The 23,325-nt window shown below is 40.6% G+C and overlaps 1 long non-coding RNA gene across 1 annotated transcript in view; it reads right to left on the bottom strand.

Annotated features, from left to right (window-relative positions):
- The window catches only part of LOC142039484 (uncharacterized), a 98,739-nt gene that overhangs the window by 71,269 nt on the left and 4,145 nt on the right, over positions 1-23,325 (bottom strand). The window contains exon 4 of the long non-coding RNA XR_012652912.1: positions 19,113-19,204. This is a non-coding gene — a long non-coding RNA (uncharacterized LOC142039484). The remainder of the gene's footprint in view (positions 1-19,112; positions 19,205-23,325) is intronic.

The following is a 23,325-nucleotide window of genomic DNA, read 5'->3' on the forward strand; positions in this document are numbered from 1 at the left end:
CATCTTACCCTAGGTCTAACAAAGAGAGAAAAAAATTGCCTTGGAGCAAAATGTCACATTTAAAATCTCATTGCAGAAATTATTATAAGTTTTATTTGATGGGTACACAGTTTTATTTTGTATAGTCAATGTTCCTGAAAGTCTGGTAATATTGAAGTGATAGAATTTAAAATTCAAAATTCTAATCCCCTCCTAGCCTCCCAAATAAAAATTAAAAAAAAAAGGAAAGAAGGAATTCCTTAATATTCCTTTCTAGTTATAATATGGAAAAATAATTTACACTTTAATTTTAAACATGCAAGGTCAGATGTACTTTTTTCAGGTCTGATGAGGAAAAAAAAAGATGCAGTAGTATGACTACTTGCAGGGCATCACATTAAAAGAATAGATTTAGTCTTAACAGCATGCATAATGTTTCATATTATCTGAGATACATAAGCTTTCATAGAATGAGTGAAAGTGAAATCAAGTTATGGAAAAAACTGACTTTATAAACAAAAGCACACACTTGCACTGTATTTTACAGTGGGTTTTTGGTTTTGTTTTCATTTGGTTTTTTTTCCAAATATAGCCATAGTTTATCACAGTTATACAATGAAGTAGCTATTTGGTGATGTTCTTATCTGGTAATTACTTCTCATATGTCTGTCTTCATGTGTATAAAATTAAAATAGTGCTGTCCAATGAGCAAGCCAGAGCACTGGTTTTGTCTTCTAGGACTGATACAAAATTTTTTCTACATTTCTAGGGCAAGGCTATATTCTGTCATATATTCTGCTGCTTCTCAAAACCAACAATAAGTACTTCATAGTATAGACTCAGAAAATACTTTTTTTTATTTCTGTAAGCCTGTTTTGTTTGGAAATTGTTTTTCTTGTTCATGACAGTGAAGAACAAACTCTAATATCAATAAATGCTTTACTGTCTTAATGTAGTACCCAGGGGAAATAACACTACATCTCCAAATTCTCTCTTTGCTGTTTCATCAGACCAGTAATTCCCTATCTGGGTGACACAAATGACAAGTAAATCATGAAACACCTCTATATATTCTAGATACAGTTTTGCAAGTCACAGGGGGAATCCTGCAATTCTTCCTCAAGCAAGAGAAGAGAGCAGAGGCTGTGTCTGTGCGCAGACAGATGACTCATACCAAAACATGAAAGTATCTGATGGGGGGGGGGGGGGGGCGAACAGTGAAGCTGCACAAATGAGCAAAAGAGAGAGTTACACACGGGGGTGAGCACACCCACGTACTCCTGGCATGAAAGCGTGGTAGCTAACTGCTCTGTTACAGGGATGTGCCAGCCACAGAGCAAGCATTGCTCATTTTAATTACCAGGAACACCACTTCTCAACTAGTAAACATCTGAAGTATGGAAGGTTTTTAGGAATATCAGGATCAACACTTAATATTGTACCAGAAATCTACAATAATAATATAGTTTGGTTACATAAAATGGAACCAATATGAACTCGGGAGAACTGGCTTTATGTGCTTCTTGCAGCATAGAGCTCTTACTAGCAAGACACCTTTTTTAGAATTAACTGATGTTTCCAAGTGGCCTGTATTGTGGTAATAAGCAGCATAGTAAACTTGCATTTGCTCTATCCTGTCACGTGCATGCTCTTTTGCCAACAGATATCATGTGAGAATCCAGGACTAATCTCAAACATCTCTAGGTTGTTGTACTTTTGGACAAAGGGTGAGTGAATGCTTTTAAGAATGGGGATTAACATCAGTCCTGCTATGCTTTCTGTCTGCTTGACTCAGGATACCAGCACCATCCCCTGTTCCTTGGATGCAGAGAAATCATCTCCCACACTAGAGCGTGTAGCCTTGTGTCATGTGGAAAGAAGACATCAGGAAGAGCAAGATTAAAACCAGCATCAGGATGGGAAAGGAAAGCTTAAGCAGAATGTATTCCTCCAAACTGAAACCTGGCCTGTGCTCAGGAGTTAATATTTCCACCCATGCCAAAATTAACTGCTATGGGATCTTGAACAACAGTATTCGGTCACTGCATTACTCTTGTATCCCATAAGAAGGATAGTCCTTTAAACAGGGCTGCCTACCTGAATAGTAGGGCATAAGTTCAATATTGACAGAGGGAAGCTTGCCACCTACTGAATCACCACCTGAGTCATGCCGTAGCTGAACCACATATTAGAGAGCTGGAAGTGTGTGCTGCCGTGCTGGAAACCATTGGTGACGATGCTACGCCGAGGTCTGAGGCAGGGGAACTTCACAGGTTGTAGGTTTTCTGTCTTGTGGTTCCTTGGCACAGGAAACACAAAGTGTACACAACAGGCTATAAAATCCACTTTTAGTATAAACCATGGAGCTTGACGCGCATGAGGCTTGAGAAAATAGTTTCCATTTTCTGTAATAGTGATAGTGTATACAACTTCAACCTGTAAATGTAGAATACAAACTTGGATTATCTAAACATCTGCCTGTAAGCCTCTCACAGCTGCAAAACCCCTGAAGGAGCCGAAGGAAGAAACGTGGCAATAGTTAGCGCTACATTTGAACCACTGGAAAAATAATGACTGATCCTTATTAAAAACTTAAAACTATTTGAGAATTTTTTTCCAGACCATTGAAAATGTTAAGGTGGTGGTGAGTCTTGAGCTCATGTCAGTTCGTTTTCTGTTGCTGCTGCTTTCATTACTGTTGTATGAATCTGACTGTGGCTACTTGAAGATTTGCTGCAGATATTTGCGGGATGAGTTTTAGTAAACCTGCGCCAGGTAACCTGGTGCCTGCTTGCGGGCTATCCTCAGGTACACCAGTGGAAGCACAGAGCAGTAAGTAGGATAAACTGCATCCAGGGTTTACTTTACATAAGTAAAATAACAGTATGATATGGTTAAGCAAGAATCCTAGTTTTAATGCTCCACATTTTACCATTCCTTTATTGCTTCATCCCTTTGTCTTCAATTGCCAACGAGCTTCATCCACCCCAACGTACAGTGATAAAAGAAAGCATTCACCCTACTGGCATCTGTAGGATTCCTCCCTTCTGAGCTCAGTAGCTCTCTGTCTGATGTAAAGTCGGTGAAAGACACGCTCTGCCTGGGGCAGGGCAGTGGCAGAGCAGCTGTTCTTGGCATGGTGAAGCTCCTGTTTTGGCTAATGGGTTTGGTCCTCACCACTCCAGCGATGCTCAGGAAACAGAGCCCGTTTGCGGCTGAGGCCTGCAGCCGCAGTTACGTGGGGTATAATGATACCAAGTGGTGGGAGTTAAGTGTCTGGTGTGTCTGCAGAGGGGACGTGCTGTGAGGAAGGGGGCAGGAGCGGTGTGTCCCTTCAGGAAGGGTGGCAGGTTGCAGACACCCCGACCAGGGATGGCTCTGGGAGCCCGACTCACGGACGGGCCCCAGGCCTGGCTTTTGTGAACTCGTTAGACAGGCAGGCTTTTATTTGCATGAAAATAGACTTTAGGAAGCCATTAAAATGTAACAAAAAAGTATTTAATGCCCTAGCATGTATGGAGCTTCTATCGACCTCCTTATTAGACCTTTCTTTTCTCTTTTTTCTTTTCCTCCCCTCCCTTGGCATGGCTCTGCTGCACAAACAGCCCATATGGAAAACAGCACAGCCTGGAAACACCTAGCTCTCTCCGTCCGCTTTTGCTTTTGGCTTTTGCAGCTGCTGTTTTCTCAGTGTTGTCTTGGGGCAGTTTCCTGTTGCCATAGCTGATAGCCTGCCAGCGCCTGCCTGGGCCTTTCAAGTGTCAACACTGCGAAGTTTGCTGCGATGGCCAAACGCTTGTTAATGAGATATAGCAGCTGGGTAGGGGTGAACCACTGAGATGTATAAAGGCACGCTGCTGGTGCAGGAAGCGATGCCTTTTGAATCTTTTCAGCGCTCTGAAAGCATTCAAATCAAAGAGGGTATGTTGTATTCATTAATAAACCGAAGTTCCCATGCAACTGTGTTAAAGCCAGGAGTTTAACTTTGCAATGGACAGGTGATTTTTTCAACAGTGTTTTACACCGGAAGACAAAGGGCAAGAAAACAAGAGTTTATGTACTGCCAAAGGCATTACTTCCCTATCTAGCAGCCAGACAGAATTGTTAAACTGAGCTAGGTATTTGCCATTTCCTGACAATAAAAGCTTCTTTTTTTCCTTTATTTTTTATGCTTCAAAGCTCACAGCAGCCTGCTTGATCTCTGTCTCTCACACTTTTTTTAGACCTGTTTCTTAATTTTTTGTAAACCATGATTAAAAGCTAGAAACTTTTTTTAAAAAAAAAAGAAAAAAAAAAGACAACTTGTTAAAAAAAAAAGCCAAAGAGCCCATAGACAGGATTAATGACCAAAGCTGCTTTCATTCAACTGGAGCAGTCCATGTGATCTGTAGTCTGCATCTGTTTTGCTATAGCAGAACATAGGAGTGCACAACAGCTGGGCAAAACAGGCAGAAAGCAAAAACAAAAGAAACTAGCATACAGTGCAAAGTTTTAAAGGCAACATGAGCCAAAGACCATCTTAAAGACTTTTCCAGCATTTATTTTTAATTGGGTTGGGACTTTTTTCTTTTCTTTTTCTCTGGTTTTTTTTGGTTTTTGTTTTTTTTTTTTTTTGAGAGAGGGGCAGCTGGGGAAAAGATTGAATGCTAGGAAAACATGTTTAAAACTGAAACAACCACAGTAATAATAGTGACAAAATTGCTTTGGAAAAGTTAAACAAAAGAAGTGTTAGAAACAGGAAAGGGCCATATGGCTCAACACGCCTGCCATTTTCTGGTTTATCTTAATTGTTTCCCTCACTTCTCCACAAATGAATACAAGTGTCTCAGACTCATTTATATGCTTTCATTTCCCTTTCACAGTAACTTGTTCCAAGGTAATTTAAGCCAAGCCACTTAAGTGATATTTAGCTATTTGACTGTTTAGAGAACAGCAGTTTAGCTATATTCATCAGCCCACTGCAGCTACTGTACTTGTTTTCAGAATTTAGTTACACCAATCAACTACCTACTAAATGACCCTCTTTGGGTCATGGGGTAAACTAAGTCACGCAGGCCCTGACCCAGAAGCTGCTAGGGTCAAGAGGAGTCATGCCATTCACTTTAACAGATTTTGGTTCAGGCATATTCTTCCAATCTGAAATTTAATTCCAGAGAATATAAAGGGTTTGGGTGGGTTTTGTTTTCTTCCCACAAATGTAGGCATTTAATTTATATTTTCTGTAAAATGTTTCATTTTAAGATAGTCATATATCACATTATTGTCACTGAAATGACAGATGAAACCTGAATTCTCTGTAATACTTCCCAAAAAGATTTTCCACCAGAGTTTGTCTCTGATGGGGGAGAGGGAGAGTACTGAGGCTTAAAGGATATTTTTATATGCGAAAAATTCTTCCAAACAGAAGATTTCAAATCTGGCCAGCCCTACTCTGAGGCAGGCTGTGATCATTTTGGCCTCGATTTTAGCTGTTGTGATCCCTGTGCTGCCTACCTGGTCACGCAGACGTGACTGCAGAACATGTGGAAAGAGACCAAAGGAAGGTGCATTTAGATGTCTGGAGAGGGCCATGATGCAAAAAGGACCCCAAGTCAGGAAGGAAAGAGAGTCAAAACAAAACACTTCCTATTAACAATAACATCAAGTGAAACCATGGCAAGCTGTTAAGCCTTTAAATAAACATACCATGACAAGCTGAAGCATAAGCTTCAACCAGCTTGTTAGAACACAGTCCTCTACCATGACAGAAGTTAAGACGTTCTGCATGCACAAAGCTTCTGCCAGGGCACAAACCGCATCTTGGCTACTCTGGCTTCTCAGGGTAAGCAGCAGATTATGGGGGAAGCACTGTTAATGGAGGAAGACAGCGCTTTTCTCATCTTCAGGCTCTTTTCAGCCTCAGAAAATGCTGACTTGTAGAATTTGCTCAGAAAACTCTTGTTCAGACACAAGCCAGTAAATTCACTCATTCTTACAAAAGATAATGAATGATTAATAAATGAGTCAATTCATTGAATGTCTGGCCTATGCTCCTCCCCATATGGCTTCAAGAAGATAATTGCAGCAGTGGGGACACAGAAAGGAGGGACAGACATCTGTTGAGCGAGAGTGGAGGTCATTTTTTAAAAACAATTTCTGTAGGATTACTCACTTAATGGAGAAAAAGGAAAAAGGAATTTTCATATCAATGACTTTACCGAGTGCTTAAACCAAGGCAGGAATATAAGTATATGCTTCCTTTTTCCACCATAGTAACACCACAGACCAGGGAGCAGCGGGCTTTCTAGGGTGCCTGGACCAGAACTCCTGCCTTCAGCAGAAGATTTAGGTGAAAGGAGCTGGAAGAGAAACCAAAGTATTCCCAGACCTGTCCAGTTTTCTGCTGCCTTTCTAGTAGTTTTTTAGCTGTTCACAATACTATCAAACCTGTAACTCACAGTATCCCTGAAAAGCAGGGAAAAGATTAATAGAGATAGTTACTGATATTGTCATAGACCATTAGTTTTTCTGTTGCAAAGGTAGGGAAAGTGTAAACTCCTCTCAGAGATGATCCCATTAAAAAGGAGAAAACATTTTTAAGGTCCTCTGAAAAGAACATCTTGAAAGGTGGCTAATGTCCTTTGGAATCACTTACATTTGCTACACAATTTAATTGATTATATATATACAAAAACACCACGGTGAGGGGCAGGGGGTGAGGGCAAGCAGCTTTTCTAGATCCTGAAAACACTGTCTAATCTTACCATATCACACCACTGTGCTTTCTGATAGGGCTCATGACATGTCTGTTCTTAAGCCTAGGCTTAATTCTTAAGCTTAGTTTTGTCATAAAATTTCCAAACCATGGCTTTTTCCATATTAAATGCAATCTTCATTTGCACTTCTGAGTATACGTGGCTTATATTATAGTATCAGCATGTGGTTTGTACTCCACATACATTGTCCTTTACTTTGGATGTGTGAGATTTTCTAAGTCGCAGGCAGACACTGTGACTGGTTCCTTCCTTGCTTCTGTTAGCCCTGACCCTTTTCTCAGCTCACCCTTTCTCAACTTAACTTTACAGGTTGTTTCTGATGTCTCCTTCTCAGCTCTTTGGTTTATTGGATATTTCCCCTGACTTTAGATACATAACAAGAACACTGTTAAATGCCAGCTCCTGAGCACAAGGAAGCACATCTCTTCCCCACATTTGTCCTTGGAACCTTAATGAAAAAGCCACACATTCACTGTCTTTCTCCTTTCATTCCCAGAACATTAGTTATATGTGCATGTTTGTTATGTCCCTTTTTCAGAGGAAGACAGACCAAGCCCATAAGGATCTCAGACTCTCCTGTCTTACCAAAAGACACACTGCTGTATCCCTACAGTTTCCTTCAGCTTGCTTTCCTGCAAGCCTGCAGTCCTCATCTTCCCTCAAGGAATTACAGACTCTCTTCCTAAAACAGGTGTTTGGGCATTTCCTCAGGGGAACAGTACAACTTGTTTTACATCTCCTTCTCAGAGAAAGCCTGCAATAAGCTGTGTGGATTATAGAGAGGAATGCTGGAGGGGATCCCAACATTATGTTAGATCTGCCAACCTGACAGGTTCAACAGAAACCTCTGAAGTTTCCTATCCCCATGCAGTGACCCGTAGCTAATCTGCATGACAATATATTGTGTAATTGCAGGAAGCCACTGCAATATCATTCAGGAACAGGAAGATGGGAACTCTTTACAGACACCACTATGGTGACAAAACCTGTCATTACCTTGTGCACTGTTTCTTCTGAAACATGGATGCAATTGCATAGTCTTATCACTCAGCTTTATAGGGAAGATCTGCTGAAGTAAAAGAATAACATGGGAAGAGCAAAAAAGAGACTGGGCTTGGTTGATTGCTGTCATGATTACATTACACAGGTTGAAAGACAGTTTCGGCAATTGTTTAGTGTGCATGAGAAGACAGAATTGTTTGCCATCAGTTAGGCTTCTGTTAAGTTTACTATTCCTTATCTCTTGTTTAAGGTAGTACTTCAAAGGAGCACTTGCTTCTTGTCCTTTGACTCAAGTGGGCACAGCAATGGGATGCCATGTGGGAGATGCAGATTTGAGAGCATTCATTTGCTCCCAACCCTCAGGCTAACAAGAGGCAAGCAATTCTGTCAATTATTTTCTCTGCTAATTTAGATTAACTCATTAATTCATGCACAGAACTTTAAAAAAGCAAAATTATACCCATATGTTTAATATGACCAGCAAGCAAAGAAACACATCACAGGCCCCCAGTAGCTGAGTTTTGGACACATTTGTAGCCAAACAGGTCTCTTAGGATCCATGTTCACATTCCAGAAGAATGAAAACAAAGAAAAGACTGTTTGGAATGGAAACCTATGAGCTCCCAGGACAAGGGCTTAAAATCAAACACAGCTCGAAAAGTAAGGATGGTCAAGGAAAAGAAGCAGCCTGTAGCTCAAATATATGGGAGCTGTTATGCTCTCAGAAATTTCCAAGATCAGGCTGGTTCTTGCTATGAACTAACCTTTCAAATCTACTTTTAAAAATTCTGAACTACTCTTTTAATGAATATCTCAAGCAGGCAACCATCAGGTCACCAAATGCAATAAACACAAAGGAGGAGATGATGTATTGACCTAATGTAGATAGACAATACCACCTTCAGATTTAGAGATTAGACTGTCCCCAGTAGAGAGCATTGTCAACTCAGACATGATGCAGTGGTGGTTATGCTAACATCATCTTCTCTTAGGAGAGTAATTGGTTTAGCTGGACCCAAAGGAGGTTATAGAAACTGAACATACAGTTTACAGAGATCAAAAGGGTTACTAATAACCATTGCTAGAAGTGATTGAGTCACAGATTCTTTGGTTCACTAACCAAGCTCTTCCCTATCACCCCAATGCCCCTGGAAATAGATATGACAAATTTGATAGGAATGCACAAAGTGCTTCAATATCTCAAATGGGGGAAGTATTAGTTCAAATTTTTACTAAGCCATATTGCGCTTCTGAGATTAGGTTTTGGCTTCAGTATAATTTTAGCCTCAGAGAGCTAGTGTATTTTTATTTGATGTAATGCTGAAATTAATATTATCTGTATTACAGTAGCAATCCAATACCCAGGTTGTGGGGTATTATGTTGTGTTGTGGTCTACAGAGACAGACAGTAAGAGATGCCTCAATGAAGAATGTATAATAACCTTAAGTATAATAACCTAAACATTTAGAGTAGAATACAGGAAACAACACCAACAGGTGGTCAGAGACAGGTATGGACACCATGGCTGGGACTCATCTGTCCAAATTTCAAACACTACAATGTGCATGCTTATCTTTGATAGACTTTTTCTAGACTCATTTTTTGATCAATAGAGAGAATCAGGCCCTTCCAGGGTAGAACTTACTTCATCTAAAATGACCATATAAGAGAGGTCAGATGGACCACAAGCATCTGTTTTTCTCTTTTTGTTAGAAAGGCAATACAAACTTGTAGATCAGACATGACGTTGGTACTGCCAAAGTCCACAGCTGGGTGTGATGAACCCCATGCTGTGGGCCAGGGAGCAGTGAGAACAGGCTGCACTGAGAGGGGAGGCAGCCCGTGAGCCGTGGGACACGGCAACGCAGGCCAGGCAGCAGCCTGCCTGAGAAGGGACCCGGCCCCACAGCACCCATGCAGGGCAGGGCAGGTCCAAGGATGGTGATCAGCATCAACTGAGAGCCCATTAATCACTGCAAACCCATAGCAGTGAACGAGGTGTAAGGCCAAGCAACGAAGTCAGGTCAGTGGATCAGGATCAAGGTCCAAATCAGGGACATACAGGACCAGTTGCAGGCACAGATCTGGTACAGCTCAGGCAGAGACCACAGGTGAGTGCCAGAGCTTAAAAGCAGCTCCCAGGCAAAGAAGAAGTAACCCCACTGAGGTGTGTCATGGCTGGACACCTAAATCATCTCTGTGCTGGCCCTGAGCCCAGGCAGCCAAATTCCCCAGAGGGTGGATGCCCTGCGGGCACTGTCATCCTGTTCCTAAACCTTGCTCCAGTACCTTCTGTATCAGACCACAGGATGACTGCAAATCCGGAGATGCAAAACTATTCTTTTATTGATAATCAAGTAAAGGTAATGCTTGGGGAGCCTGTGACCTCCACTCGGAAGGTGTTTGGAGCAAGTTGCCTCAGATGTAGCCAAGCCACATACTTTGAGGTCAGTCCATGCTGCAATTTCTAGTCCAATGTCTGCATGGGGAAAATGGGTGGGTGTATGTGGCTAAACCATGTTGAAGCTTGGACTAGACAAGTTTCCCTGCTTCTGGCATGTACCAAAGAGAGCACCCTTTGGTACCAGTACCACTCTGGCATACATGCTTCTACGTAGTTTGATTATTCACACCTGTGTTCAGGGTCCTAGGAAACCTTGCTCAGCTCATGCTATCACCTCTTTATTGCAGCGACACTGCTTTTGATGTCCAAACTACCTTTGATAATTGTATGCTTGCAATACATAATGGAAACATCTTATATAGGTGGCCTTATAGCAGGTATGTGTTTTAATGGCCAGAATACTGTTACTTTGAAGGAACACTGTATGCTGCCATTAGTACTGTTGCAGTCTTAAGGACTCTTGTGAAGGAGGGTACTACTCATTCTAAGAAAAGGTATCTGATCTGGCCCTAAATGGGTAACTGTTCAAAAAGCAAGAGAGCTCTTCTATTTAATCAAACACTTTTTTAGAGAAGAGGAGGAATTGAAGGAGCAGAAGAGAAGAAGGGGAGTGAGAATATGCCTAAGAACATGTTCTAGTGGTTTCAGTCCTTGATTTAAGTCAATGTATCCCACGTCCTTGAAAATACCATTGGCATCCAGTCACTCAATTTTAAGTACACATCTCTGAGCTGCCTGTACAATTCACTCATGTTTTTTTCTGGTTACAAAGGGGACAAAGAAAGAGAAGGAGAGAGAAACTATATTTCAAAAGATTAGTGTACATGTTTTAATCACTCACACTTGCCATTGTTCAAGATTACACTTTTATTAAATGAGTGGTTCACTTTCAAGAACATGAGAGTATTTGAAATATTTCAAGGGTACTTCTTTTAGCATCTAACAACTAGACATTGCTGCCACCATTGGACTATTGCTTAGAAGGAACCTGAACCTGAGATTCTGACCTCAGAAGTCATGTTGCTTCACTGACAGGCACGTAGTCAGTTGTACATTAAGTAACGGAATGCTTATTTTTCATTATTATCATGATTAATTGAGGAAACTAAGGAAAATTCAAGAAACGTTAGACCAAATTTTCCAGTCATTGTCTTATTTGCAGCAGAGCTAATAGAAGTACATTAGGCTTAAGCCAGTGAGAAATATTCTTTTTCTTTTTTTTGAGACTATTATTATTAAAGGATTGTAATAATTTTTAACTTCTGGCTTGTAAACAAAGTAGAAAACAAATTCCTTAACCTGCACGTTTTGTCATTTAACAACATTAAAATGAGTTAGCTACAGTGTGCGGTGGGTGCACAGGTTTGCTTAAAACAAGGCAGACTGGACAGTGTTCTGCTTTTTAACATTTGTAAACTGCTGCTCAGGTGAATTTGTGAGTCATCTGGCACCAAAAAGCCCTGCTACCTCAAACATAATGGCTCCAATATACCACAGGAAAATGGCACATTTTAAAAGATGGTAAAGCACAGCAGGTCATCACTATTTTCCAAAAGTATTTCTAAATATTTTCTTACATATTCCATAGAGAAATGTCCTATCTTTACTATTACTATTACAACTACTCCAAAAATACTGCCAAAAAAAAAGCCTACCTCACTTCTAAGTCAAGTAATTCAAATCAAATCTGTGGCCAGGCTTTCATTTTGGGGTCAAATTCTGTGTGCAGGTGGTTCTCATTGAGTTCAATATGATCCTAAAGAATGCAGCAGAGGACTGAATTTGGCCTCTACCAGCTAGCCTAAATATATGATGCGGTTCTGTCTTTACACTGTATTGGAAAGAGATACTGTACCTCTTTAGTTTATGAATCTGCTTATTATCAGTCTTGGGGAAAGAAAAGATGGTTAAATTTAGATTTCCACAGAATGTTTTGATTTAAGTGAAAGAATTCAGTGACCACCAGTTTGGAACATCCTTCTGGTGTCATAAGCAAGCAGTAAGCAGATTCAAAAAAGCTGTGCACATACACTTAATTGATTGAAGCGGAGAACAAAGAGAATATCAGCCTTCCAGGTTTAGATGAGGATCAGGTGGTTTCAAGCTGAAAAGAAACAGGGGGCTTTGTTTTGTTTTAAGCAAAATTCTAGGAACCTCCATGGTTCTGGACATTCTGCACTGCTCTAAAATGCAGGAGGAAAAAACCTCTGCAAGGACATTTGTTACACCATTTTTCTCATTCATTCATTCTGTTGGTATGTGAAATTTCCCACATTTCCCATCTTTGAACATATTCCCTCAAAAACAATGTTCTTATTTAGTAGTAGGTAAATGTCAGCAAGAGCAATGCAGTAACATCGGGCCATGGCACTTGTCTAGGGTGTGACATTGCAATGATTCAACAGGAAAATCCATAGCCTCAAAAGTAATTTCTAATGATTTCAATCCTACAGGAAATAAATAAAATAAATAAATAAAGGCATATAGGAAAGCAGTGCACTAAAAAAGTAAGAATGATTGGCAGTGCCATCAGCAAACTGTAGCTCTGGGAGGATTAACACTAGTAGCCAGAGATTCCTCTCTTATTCCTGTCCGATCACTTGGCAGCTCATGCTGCTGCCTGGCTGAATCTCTCCCTTCACACTTCTGCCCTGTAGGGTTAGAAAATTCCAGCTTGCTCACACCTCTCACTTCAGGGGCTTATGCAGATGAAAATATTAATATTCCACTGTGTTTGGCCCTCTGATCACACTCTTTGGTTAATATGGAATTAATCTGCCAAGCTTGCCTCAGAAAATGCACTGAACAAGGAGCCCAGGCGCTGAGGAGAATATATTGCTTTCCTATAACATAGCCAGGAATGCTGCACCATAGGGTGGCCAAGTGAATTATTTTCAATAAATAATTTATTTTCTGGGAAAAAAAAAAGCAATTTCAACTGGAAGAGGTTCTTCAATGTGAATCAGATTTGGCAAATTTGGGTTGGCACAAAAAATGAGGAAAACATTCTAAAATTACAAATTGGCTCATCTAAGTCTTTCTGAAACAAACTGATAAAGAAAGGCTACATTTATGAAGGAGATATGGAACAATTCACAAATCAGAGGAGGCATATGTCTTACTGGTTAGGATAATATTGTCCAATGTAGGAAGCCAATATTCAAATCTTCCCATTGCCTCATTCAGTGTGTGAGCTTAAAATGTGTCCTTCAATGTTCTGGAGCACATAACCAGCCTAGCAAACACATGAGCATTTCTGTGGAAAGCTGTTCTGCTTTGCATGGCAAATGGGAGCTACCAGAACTGGAGTCAAAGAATGACCTTTCTTTCCCAACTATCCACACTATAAACCTCTAGCCATTTTCTTCACCCAATCCACATTTATTTCAAATGCGTCATTTTCAGGAGGACAGCAGAATAAGGCCTCTCTCAAGGACTCTATTATTTAGTCATTAGGATTCAATTCCCTAGTAGAAATTCCTAACCCAAATCCCAGACCTGATGAGCTAGATGCCAAGTGACTTGAATGCACGTGTTCCTCCTTCACCATCAGTCCATACATTTATCTAAAGGGGGTTAAACTATTCTTCCTCTGATCTGTATGATTTTTTTCCACTTTGACTGAATGGCAGCCCAGCTTCCACAGGAGCGATGGAGATTTCCTCCATTCAGGCATTGGTCATGCAGTCGCACTCAGGTCTCCCAGATGCACTGAGCTCTGGGTTGTTGCACAAAAGGTGGGCACCTCCACGGGTTGTGCTTCTGAATGGAAGAGGATGCAGACACTCTGCACTGCGCGGCTCTCAAAACCAAAGCATCGTAGGACCGGTTTCCAAAAAGGCTGTTCCCCAACTGCTTTGCTATCTTTCTTTCTTCTTTTCCTTTAATGAATGGAATCAAAATAGTTGTCTCGTTACCCTACCAAGTTAGAAACTCAGAATAGTGAAATGCATCCGAATGAAAGTGATCAGCTTTGAAAGGTGCTTTTGGCTTTGGACTACACTATTATACCTCATAAGGAGCTAAATAATTTCATCTCTGAAAAATAAAGTTTACAATAAAGTAGGCTATATATAGCAGAGTTCTGTATTTGAATGAAAAACATTGTCTCTGTTCTGTGACAGAGATTATCTTTGGCTGATACTATCTGGTTTGTGTAAAACAAATCTGAGGTCACAGTGTGCATATTTTAGGCTATCAAATTCCCTCTTTTGTTAGTATTAATATAATTATCAGGTTCCTCATGCATTTGACATACAAAGGTGCATTTAAGAAAAGGAAGTTGCATCTAAGTGTTCCTGTGTGTGGAAAAAGTAGAGAAAGAATTATTTCTTCCCCTTGTGTATTTATTATATCACGATTCCTCTTTCTGTCTTCTGTCTGCTTTAACTGCCAAACTGTCTGATATTTCATGTATTTTCCATTCTTCACTTAAAAAAATTCTCAGCTATTCAAAGTTACATCGTCCACTCCTCAGTCTTGATACAACTAACTGAAATGCTACACAGAATATTTTTAGATCATGGTCAGTTCAACACTTCCAGGTTTTGAGATGTTGCTGTAATCATAGGCTCTCTAAATCCACATTTAGTTACTGAGACCAGCATTTTATGCAGATGAACGGAAATCTTTAGGAATATTGGTGTATTTCAGTGTAAGTTCAGATGAAATCAGGTGTAAAATCTGGAAATGTCACCCTTTGTAAAGGAGATTTTCTGATGTGAGATTGAAGCATGCAAGCAGAAAACGCAGGCTGTAATACACTTTCAGGGCACCTGCTCCGTACAACCTCAGGGGCTCCACTGCAATAATACCTTAGCTCCCATGACACATGGCAGAACTCTAGGACATTTCTTTACACAGGGAAAACTGAGGCATAGGCTTTTGCAAGTACCGAGTGTCGATACCTGAATAGCTTTGAGGATTTTGAACAAAGAGAAGATTCCAGTAATGGTTTTGTGGAGATTTTAGAAACAGCTCCATGAGCAGCTCCTGCTGAAATCAGAAGAATCTGAATGCACGAAATCAGCTCTACTCCTAAATCTCCCAAGACCTAACCCTAATCCATCACCGAACACACTCTCTCCTCCTCAGTGGTAAGTCATTGGTAAGATGGAGGCCCATCTTATCAGTGTCACCTGTGGGAGGGATGTACCGTGACATGCTAAGCCTCCTGCCTGGCTTCTGAAGCTGCCTGGGGAAGCATTGTGGTGTGGACCTCCTGGGGCTGGTTGCAGCGGCTCTGTGCCCCCAGCTCAGGGATCGTGCAGACCCACAGAGGTGCCAATGGTACAGACATAGCTGCTACTGACCCTTTCCTTGACTCTGAGCGGGTGACGTAACCCTTCGAAACGTTTAACTGCATTTTGTAGGTGCCTCGCTTTCTTCAAAGAATATAGAGAGAGCCTATAGGGAAACTATATTCCCAGTCTAAGGCATTTTCTTATTACTGTCCCCACCACCAAAATTATACATATATTTTTAAAGCAAGATAGTTGCAAAACATTTCAGTTGGAGCACAGTTAAATGAATGTTTAAACAAGAACACAGGAGATGGTAACTTCTGGCAGAGGTGATACTGAAGAATTGGGCCTGTGTTAACCACCTAGCATATGTCAGCTGTTGAAATCTTTGAATCTCATTTTCAGTGACAATATTACAGAGCACTATAAATGTCTTTAGAATTGTATAATATGGAGCTTTATAGAAAGACCATGTGCACTGCCATCAGGTGCTCAAAATTAATCCACACCTTAGTTCACAAGGGTTTTTTTCAATCCATGACTGCAAGTTAGGCGGGAAAATACAAAAGAAAAAATGGAGAAGATTAATTTCCACTTATTACTAGGGATAATCAGGATTCTTACAAGCCTTACACTAAAATTCAATGTGCTATGTCTGGTTTTGGTAGTCTTCCAGTGACCCTTTCTTGAATGGAAATAAAATTTCAACAAGAAATCAAAACTGTTAGTAAAAAGGCTAAAAATACACTGCATTTTCTCTAGGCTACAGCATAACCTGATGTACTTTTTTAGCATTTTAATATCAGGGATTCTAAAATTTTGTTTGTAAAAGGCAATCCTGATGCTTCTATTTTAAGTGAAAAAGTGATAAACATTTATGTATTATCAGATGTTTCCGCTTATAGATTGAAGAGAAACTTTATAGTCTATTTGATTGTCTTACTGAGAATAAGCATGCTGACAGAATCTTGTCTCCATATCTGCACCAGAAAAAACCTGCTGATTTGTACATTAGAATGAAGACTTGGAGTCTAGTCTGGGAAGTCTAGTAAACTAACAAAATATTTAAGTCCCAGAAATAACTAGCCTATGATCTGAATCCTCTCTTTTCCATTTTTATTCCTTCTTTGGTTAAATACTGCATAAGAAAGCCCCAAGATCCTCAGCTAGCCATTGCCAACTTGATACCAGGAGAGATCAGTTCTAACTGCCTTCAGTAGTATATAGAAAACCTATTCAGATTTTTAATCATGCTATATACATACAGATCTACACATAAATTGTTCAATGAGCAGTGGGATGAACTAGCTTTGTTTCTTCATGTGTTCCCACTCCACATGTCCCTCCATAGCCCCGAGATGCCTCCTGTGTCCCCCAGCACTTTGCTCAGGAAAGCAGCAACACGTGCTGTCCTGCAGCCAGCAGTGTGTGCAAACTGCTCACCTGCAAACCCTTCACGTGTTACAGAGCTGGATTATAACAGCTTTTTCCTCAGTAGCAGCCCTTACTTGGGTCTCTCTTGCCTCTACAACTGTCAGTTTCCACAAAATGTGTAGGAAGTTAGGGTTTCTGGGACCTCCTGCTTGTTAGTTTTGGTTATCACATAGCAACTAGTTCAAAAGTTATTACGGAGGAAGAATGAGCAAGACATATGGACATACTCTCCACTGTGTGATGGCTTAAGCCTCATTCTTCTCAGAAACCAAGCTAAACTCATGCAGATATGCATATATATTTGTTAGGGAAAATACTAAGGGAGTTATCTCAATTTAAATATACAGATTATAAAAACTACTGAAGAACAGTTCAAACAGAAAAGGAGGAGATTTTATGTGACACTTTTTTAGCCATCTCACAGTTTAAACAAGGCAGTAGTGTCATTTCTCATTTCAGTTACATCAAAGTATAGCACGTGCAAAGCATGGATTCAGGTAGTTCAAGATCCTAATTCAAGCTAACAGCAGCCTTGCGCAGAGATTTCAGTTTCACTGTCTGTCTTTAAAGTGTGGCTGCACCAGACTCAAACCAGCCTGTGAAGTCTGAAGTGTGTTTTAGAACACTATCAAATGATGTGAAACAATAAACTCATGAAACCAGTAATGCCATTAAAAAATCACTTTCAGGTACCTTGTCATTCAAGGAGTTAAAGGTAGTAATGAATCCTAAGAAGGATTTTGCTCTTTCACAACTCTGGAAAAATAACCTTAGATTTTTACAGAAACTACTCAACAGTATGATGAACTTTTTTTTTTTTAATATGTTCTTGGACCAACTCTTGCATTGCTGAAACAAAAAAACCTTTAAAAGCAAATGGAAGTGTTTGTATGGGTACAGCAGGAAAGCTGTGGTCCACAGCCTTTCTTTCAGGGAAAGGCTGATGCACTAGTAATAGCTGCATTCACAAATTGGTAGGAGAACAGTATTTGGATGTCCATAAAAGATACTCTAAAGCATGGCAGAAAGCCCCAAAGCTGCAGAATACCTGCTAGTCAGCAAGCCTTGGTTCCCGTCTCTCCCGCTCAAGTGTCTCAGTGTTATGTAACAGGAGAAGGGAATGTTCCTCTCTTTTGGCAAAGGACACCGAACCCGGCAATTTGTCTTGATGGGACTGAGCAGAGTGCATGAAACCAAGTGAGTTATTACGGCCTGTGGTTTCAGTAACTGGTTTAAAGATAGCCTCCAAATTATCAAAATTTACATAAAGAAAGACATCTGACTATGGCCATGAAATAGTTCTACCAAGTTTGGAAAGCAAAACTCAAGCAATGAATGGTCTATGTCATAAATCAATTTTTTGGCTGCATGAACAGGCCAGCAAAGAAAGAACATTGAATAAGCAAAGGTTTTAATATTCTGACAATTATAAACAGTCCTTTGTTTTTCTTTTTCTCTTACATGCACATGGGTGTGGGCTGGGGAAGCCATATATTCATAAAACATCTGGTGTTCAGCTTGTTGTTATAATCAATCAGTCTTTTTGTTTTATTTTTCCAACACTGCGGAAAAAAAAAGGACTCAGACCACTTAATTAAAGAACCAAAGCCTCCTCCTTCTGGATCCAAAGGCAGCAGGATCTGGCTCATAGTCTATTATTTGTGAGATTTGCTTTAAAGGAGATAAGTCCTCATGGCTAGAAACAGCAGATTCTTGGTTTTTAATATCTTATGGTCAAAGCTGTCAAACTGATGGTAGATGGTCTCCAGAGCAATTGTTTACTCACAGAACAGAGAATGGCATTGCTGACTCTTTTTATGCATTTACAGTCATTACTCCTCATCTAGTGCGACAACATGTAGTGGGAAAATGAATCTTTAGCTTTTAGTCTCTACACTTATAAATGTAGTGGTAACACAAGCATAGATAGTAATGTGAACATAAGCATACATAGTAGCACATAGTAAACATAAGCACACATAGTGATAACACTTCCACAGAACTGCAATGCTTCCTAGCTCCCATCATTCACAATAAGGCATTGCAGCTTCCCCAGATGATTTATAACCTGCTAGCACTAAGTTTGAAACCTCATTCAGCAGCTAAAGTCACCCCTTTTGGTGGTGGTGGGATCTTTTTGTACCTCTGAGAAAGAAGGACCACATTTGCAAAAGCATTTTTCATCCTACGATCCCTGCAGAGGACAATGAAGTTATTGGCTGCAGGATCTTTGAAAATCTGGCTCTATTTCTGAAAATGTAGTTAGTGGCACTGATTTTTACTTGCACTCTTACCAGTAGTTCTTTTGTCATTCATGCCAAAAGGAGACACACAACTGCTTAGCACCTACATCCTGGCTGTCCCTTCATCTTCAGATCTTTGGAGTCTGAGAAATAAATAAATACTAAGAATAAAATTAGTTAGCACCCATGCCTCCTTCAATACAGTAGATATGTCATGTGTATGTGCGTGTTTATGCTTCCGCATTGATCTAACTACATGCTAACCATTAATATGCTCTCTCAATTTGTCTACTTGAGACACTGTTGTTAAAGCCATAGTTTCTGTCTTCCCAGAGCTACATGCAACCGTTACATAGGTGGTGGGAAGGATAGCAGAGCCAGAGGTCTGACCTCTCAAAAACCATTGAACAGCAGCACTGAGAAATAATACAGAGAAGAGTACACAATAGCAGAAGCAAAGATCCCGTGTTATGTGCATACTGCAGTGCACTGATGCAACACAACTGAGGCTAGGATGCAGCTCCTGATTCAAACAATTAAAAGTGCAGTTCTGTGGCCTAACATATCTGTGCCGTTTGAGATAGCCTGGGACATCCAGATCACCCATACGGGGCTGACAGACAGGTACAGGACCCACCTACAGATGACCTGAACCTCTCTGAGGCACCAGAAAGAACCTGGTGGGAGACATTTGGTTATCTCATGTGACACCAGATACCCGCACTTAGGTAACTAATCCTGCCCTAGCTCTCCACTTCTCCACTGACAGGAAAAGAAGCTTAGCTCTCTAGTTTACATGCAGACACTTTTATTTAGATATCCAAAATTAGGTGTCTGAATCTGAGGGTGAACCCCAGTCAGCCAGCATGATTTCAGTGCTCTCTGGACTTCACTGACCAATTCTGGTGACTTGGAGCTTGTCTCTGTCAGTGATGAAGTGAATTGCAAAGCACAGTCAGTCAAGACATGAATTATAGATGCACAAGGTGATTTGCGAACATTTTTGCATTTGTGTAAATAGGATGTAGCACGCATTTTCACATGTTAAATAAAACTTTAAAATGCCAAAATGTCTCTGAGTTCTTTCATCTCTCTTTGAAAGTCCCTGTCCCCACCCTCAAGGTTTGTCTCTCATAAACATATTAAAACACCACAAGCAAAGGTGAGATAACCCACTGATGAAATGACTAGCCACATAAGCGTCCTCACTCTGCAGGAAACCTTGTCATGACTTTGCGTTGCCTACACATTAATGAAAAAATCTTGTGTTTTGTAAATAAGCTCTGCAAAGTCTGGTGGAAAAGTGCTTTCTTCCTTGTTTCATCAATAAAGTTACTATGTGACTTTTAAAAAATTCCACTGCACTAGGAAAACTTCTGTTTCCTTTTATGTCCAGATTTAGCAAGTTTTTCAAAGCCCTTCTTATTAAGAAAAGTTGTGGCTGGAAACATGGATAAGTAGCTACAACGATTCCAGAAGCTATAAATATTCAGGTTATGATATTCAAGAAATTATCCTCTCTGAGGTGGGCTTTATTGTCTCCTAGGGCCCACCTGCAGCTCGGTAAGGGCCTCCCAAAGTGAAGTGGATGGCCCTAAATGATCATAGGTGGTTTTTAAAAAATAAACACAAAATTAGTTTCACACCTACTTAGACAGTTTAGAATTTTAATGTGCAAAGTCTGCCAGGGCTTTGCAGTGAAATAAGGCCATGCATTCAAGCTCCCTAAAGCCAATCAGAAGGCCGGGCTGAGTACTACCCATTTTGCAATTAGGAATCACTGCTCAGTTCCAGAGCATATTATTAATGAACAAACTGTTACTTTGATCATGTTTTAACATTTATAAGCTCACAAAACCTAACAACATTTAAAAAAGAACTGTTCGAGCCTCAAAAAGACCAAGAAGAGTTGATATCTGTTTCATGTCACTGTCTGCAGGCACTCGAGCACATAGCGGGCTTTTCCAAATTTTTCTGAACGAGCCCCCCCCGTTCTGCTGAGAGACTCCCTCTAGGTGTATTTTGATACATTTATAGTTTTGTTTGTGACTTCTGGATGTCTGGTAGCCCTGGCACAGGTCAAAAGCTTTATATCTGGGGTCACCAGCCATCTGACAGCCTGGTCCCATCTCCTCTGAGGTGCCCTGTCTGGCCACCCACCTTCACCTAACACTTCCAGGGAGCAGCAGCAGACAGGCAGCCCGAGCACTGCCCCTTGGGCTGCACGTGCAGCCCATCCAGAATGTCCTGCATTTGTCTTGGATTTATTCCACATCTGCCAGACAGCTCTTACGCACATTACCGATTTGGAAAAGCTCTAGGTATGACTGAGCTTTACTCAAACCAGTCACTGGCTTTAGAGGAGGGATGGATAAAGGTATGTTTCACTGTTTTATATCAGCATTTCTTCATGTCGTTCAACACTGGGCAGTGCTTGTTCTTACTAGAGCTCCGGTATTCTGAGGGATTTAACTCTGCCACCTCTATTTTACGTTTGAAGGAGTGTGATAAGGCAGCCTCAGACTGTGCAGTTTCCCTATATTGCCTGTAGATCCTAAACAGGGATCAGCCTCCACTGTGCCTGGCACTGTTTGGATTTGTATGAAAGAACATTTATTCATCCTGAAAAAGTTTTGCCAATTAACACTGCATTGTTTCAGTTTGGTTTTTCCATTTGCTTACAGTGACTCGTAAGTCCCAAAAGATATGAGTTTATGATAGCAGGGTAATTCTGTCGCTGGTTTTTGTGCATGCATTTTGTATTAATGGGATTCAGCCCTATGAAGTTCCTGCCCAGCACCACATTTAAACAATACCACATTATGAATGGCCTCATAATTAGATTCATTAAAGGACTACAGTGCGCAAAGTGCACCTACAGTTAAATCCAGACCCTCTGTTAGGCTTAACCTAGTTAGTCAGTGCAGGACAGGTGTCTCAGGAGGACTCCACCACAGCCAGCACGTTATTCATACAGGGAAATAATTTAGGAAATAATAGTTATTCTTACACTGCCAGATATCTTGGCACACCCCCCCCCCCCCCTCCCAATTATTTGATGTCCTTGAGATAATTCATAAGCACTAATTAGTTCTCTGGCTTTCTTTTGAAACGAAGCAACTGGTTCTCTGTGACATCAGACTTGTGAGCCATCCCAGGGAGACACAACTCGAGGATTACTCCCACTAGCCCATGTGGTTGCCCACTGCTGCTGCCCCAGCGCCATGCCGCTACAGCCTCAGCTACAGCGACATGGCTGTTTTGCATCAGCTGGAACAAATGCATTTTTGCTGCATAGACACAGCCACCGAGGACAAGGGCCTCCCTGAAACATTTCCTCTCTTTGTCCCTTATCTGATCCCAGCTACTTGGAGTCCATAAACCAGAATTATTTCCAGGTTTTTGTTTGCTAAGTTAATGATGATGACGAAGACAGCACTACTTTTATATAATAGCCTATATCCAGGTCTAGGGTGGCTAATTTAAGTACCCAGCTCTAGGGCATATGTGCTGCCTACACCTGACATGTATCACCATAAGTGAGCAGTACAGTCCTGATAAATGCTGCAACTTGTTTCCCTCTACTCACAGTGAAGAGGCATATGTGCCTACTAAGAGCTCCAGAAGACAAGCCAAGCACCCTAAGCATATATTTCTTTATACAGACTGACCAAAGATCCAGCATAAATGCTGTGTGACTCCATCCCAGCTGAAACCTAGGTCACCTCCCCTTCTTCTGAGAAAAGGACCCACATTCAGAAAGATGGGTATTTTTGGACAGCAATATAATTGTTAGAACACATGCAACTTCAAGACTCTACTCATGATAACACACTTGTGAAACCATCACCTACTTCATCATAATGACCTGCCTACAAAGACCAGGTTTAAATGGCACAGATTAAAGGGTTAGCTGTCCTTTTTAGCTTGCCTACACTAGCAATCACATCATTATAATTTCTGTAGGGGGTAAAACAGCATTAGCACTGGAAAGAAAATGTAAAATTACTTCAGAAATTATGATTTTAACTACAGTCAGTGGAATGGGGAAGAGGACAGAATAGGAAATAGAAATACAAAGGGAGTATAAATAGCATTCCCTCTTAGGACAGTACTATTTATCTTACTCTGGCTGTAAAGTTGTTTTATTTTCTTAACTTCCTGCTTTGGAAAGCAGCCACTAAATTAAAAGAAAATGTGGTTTTGTAATGCAAGGACAATTTTTTATTATTATTTATAAAACTGGATATTCCAAAGCAATGAT

The sequence above is a fragment of the Buteo buteo genome, chromosome 14 (assembly GCF_964188355.1).
Source record: "Buteo buteo chromosome 14, bButBut1.hap1.1, whole genome shotgun sequence".
In the NCBI taxonomy this organism is placed as follows: domain Eukaryota; kingdom Metazoa; phylum Chordata; class Aves; order Accipitriformes; family Accipitridae; genus Buteo; species Buteo buteo.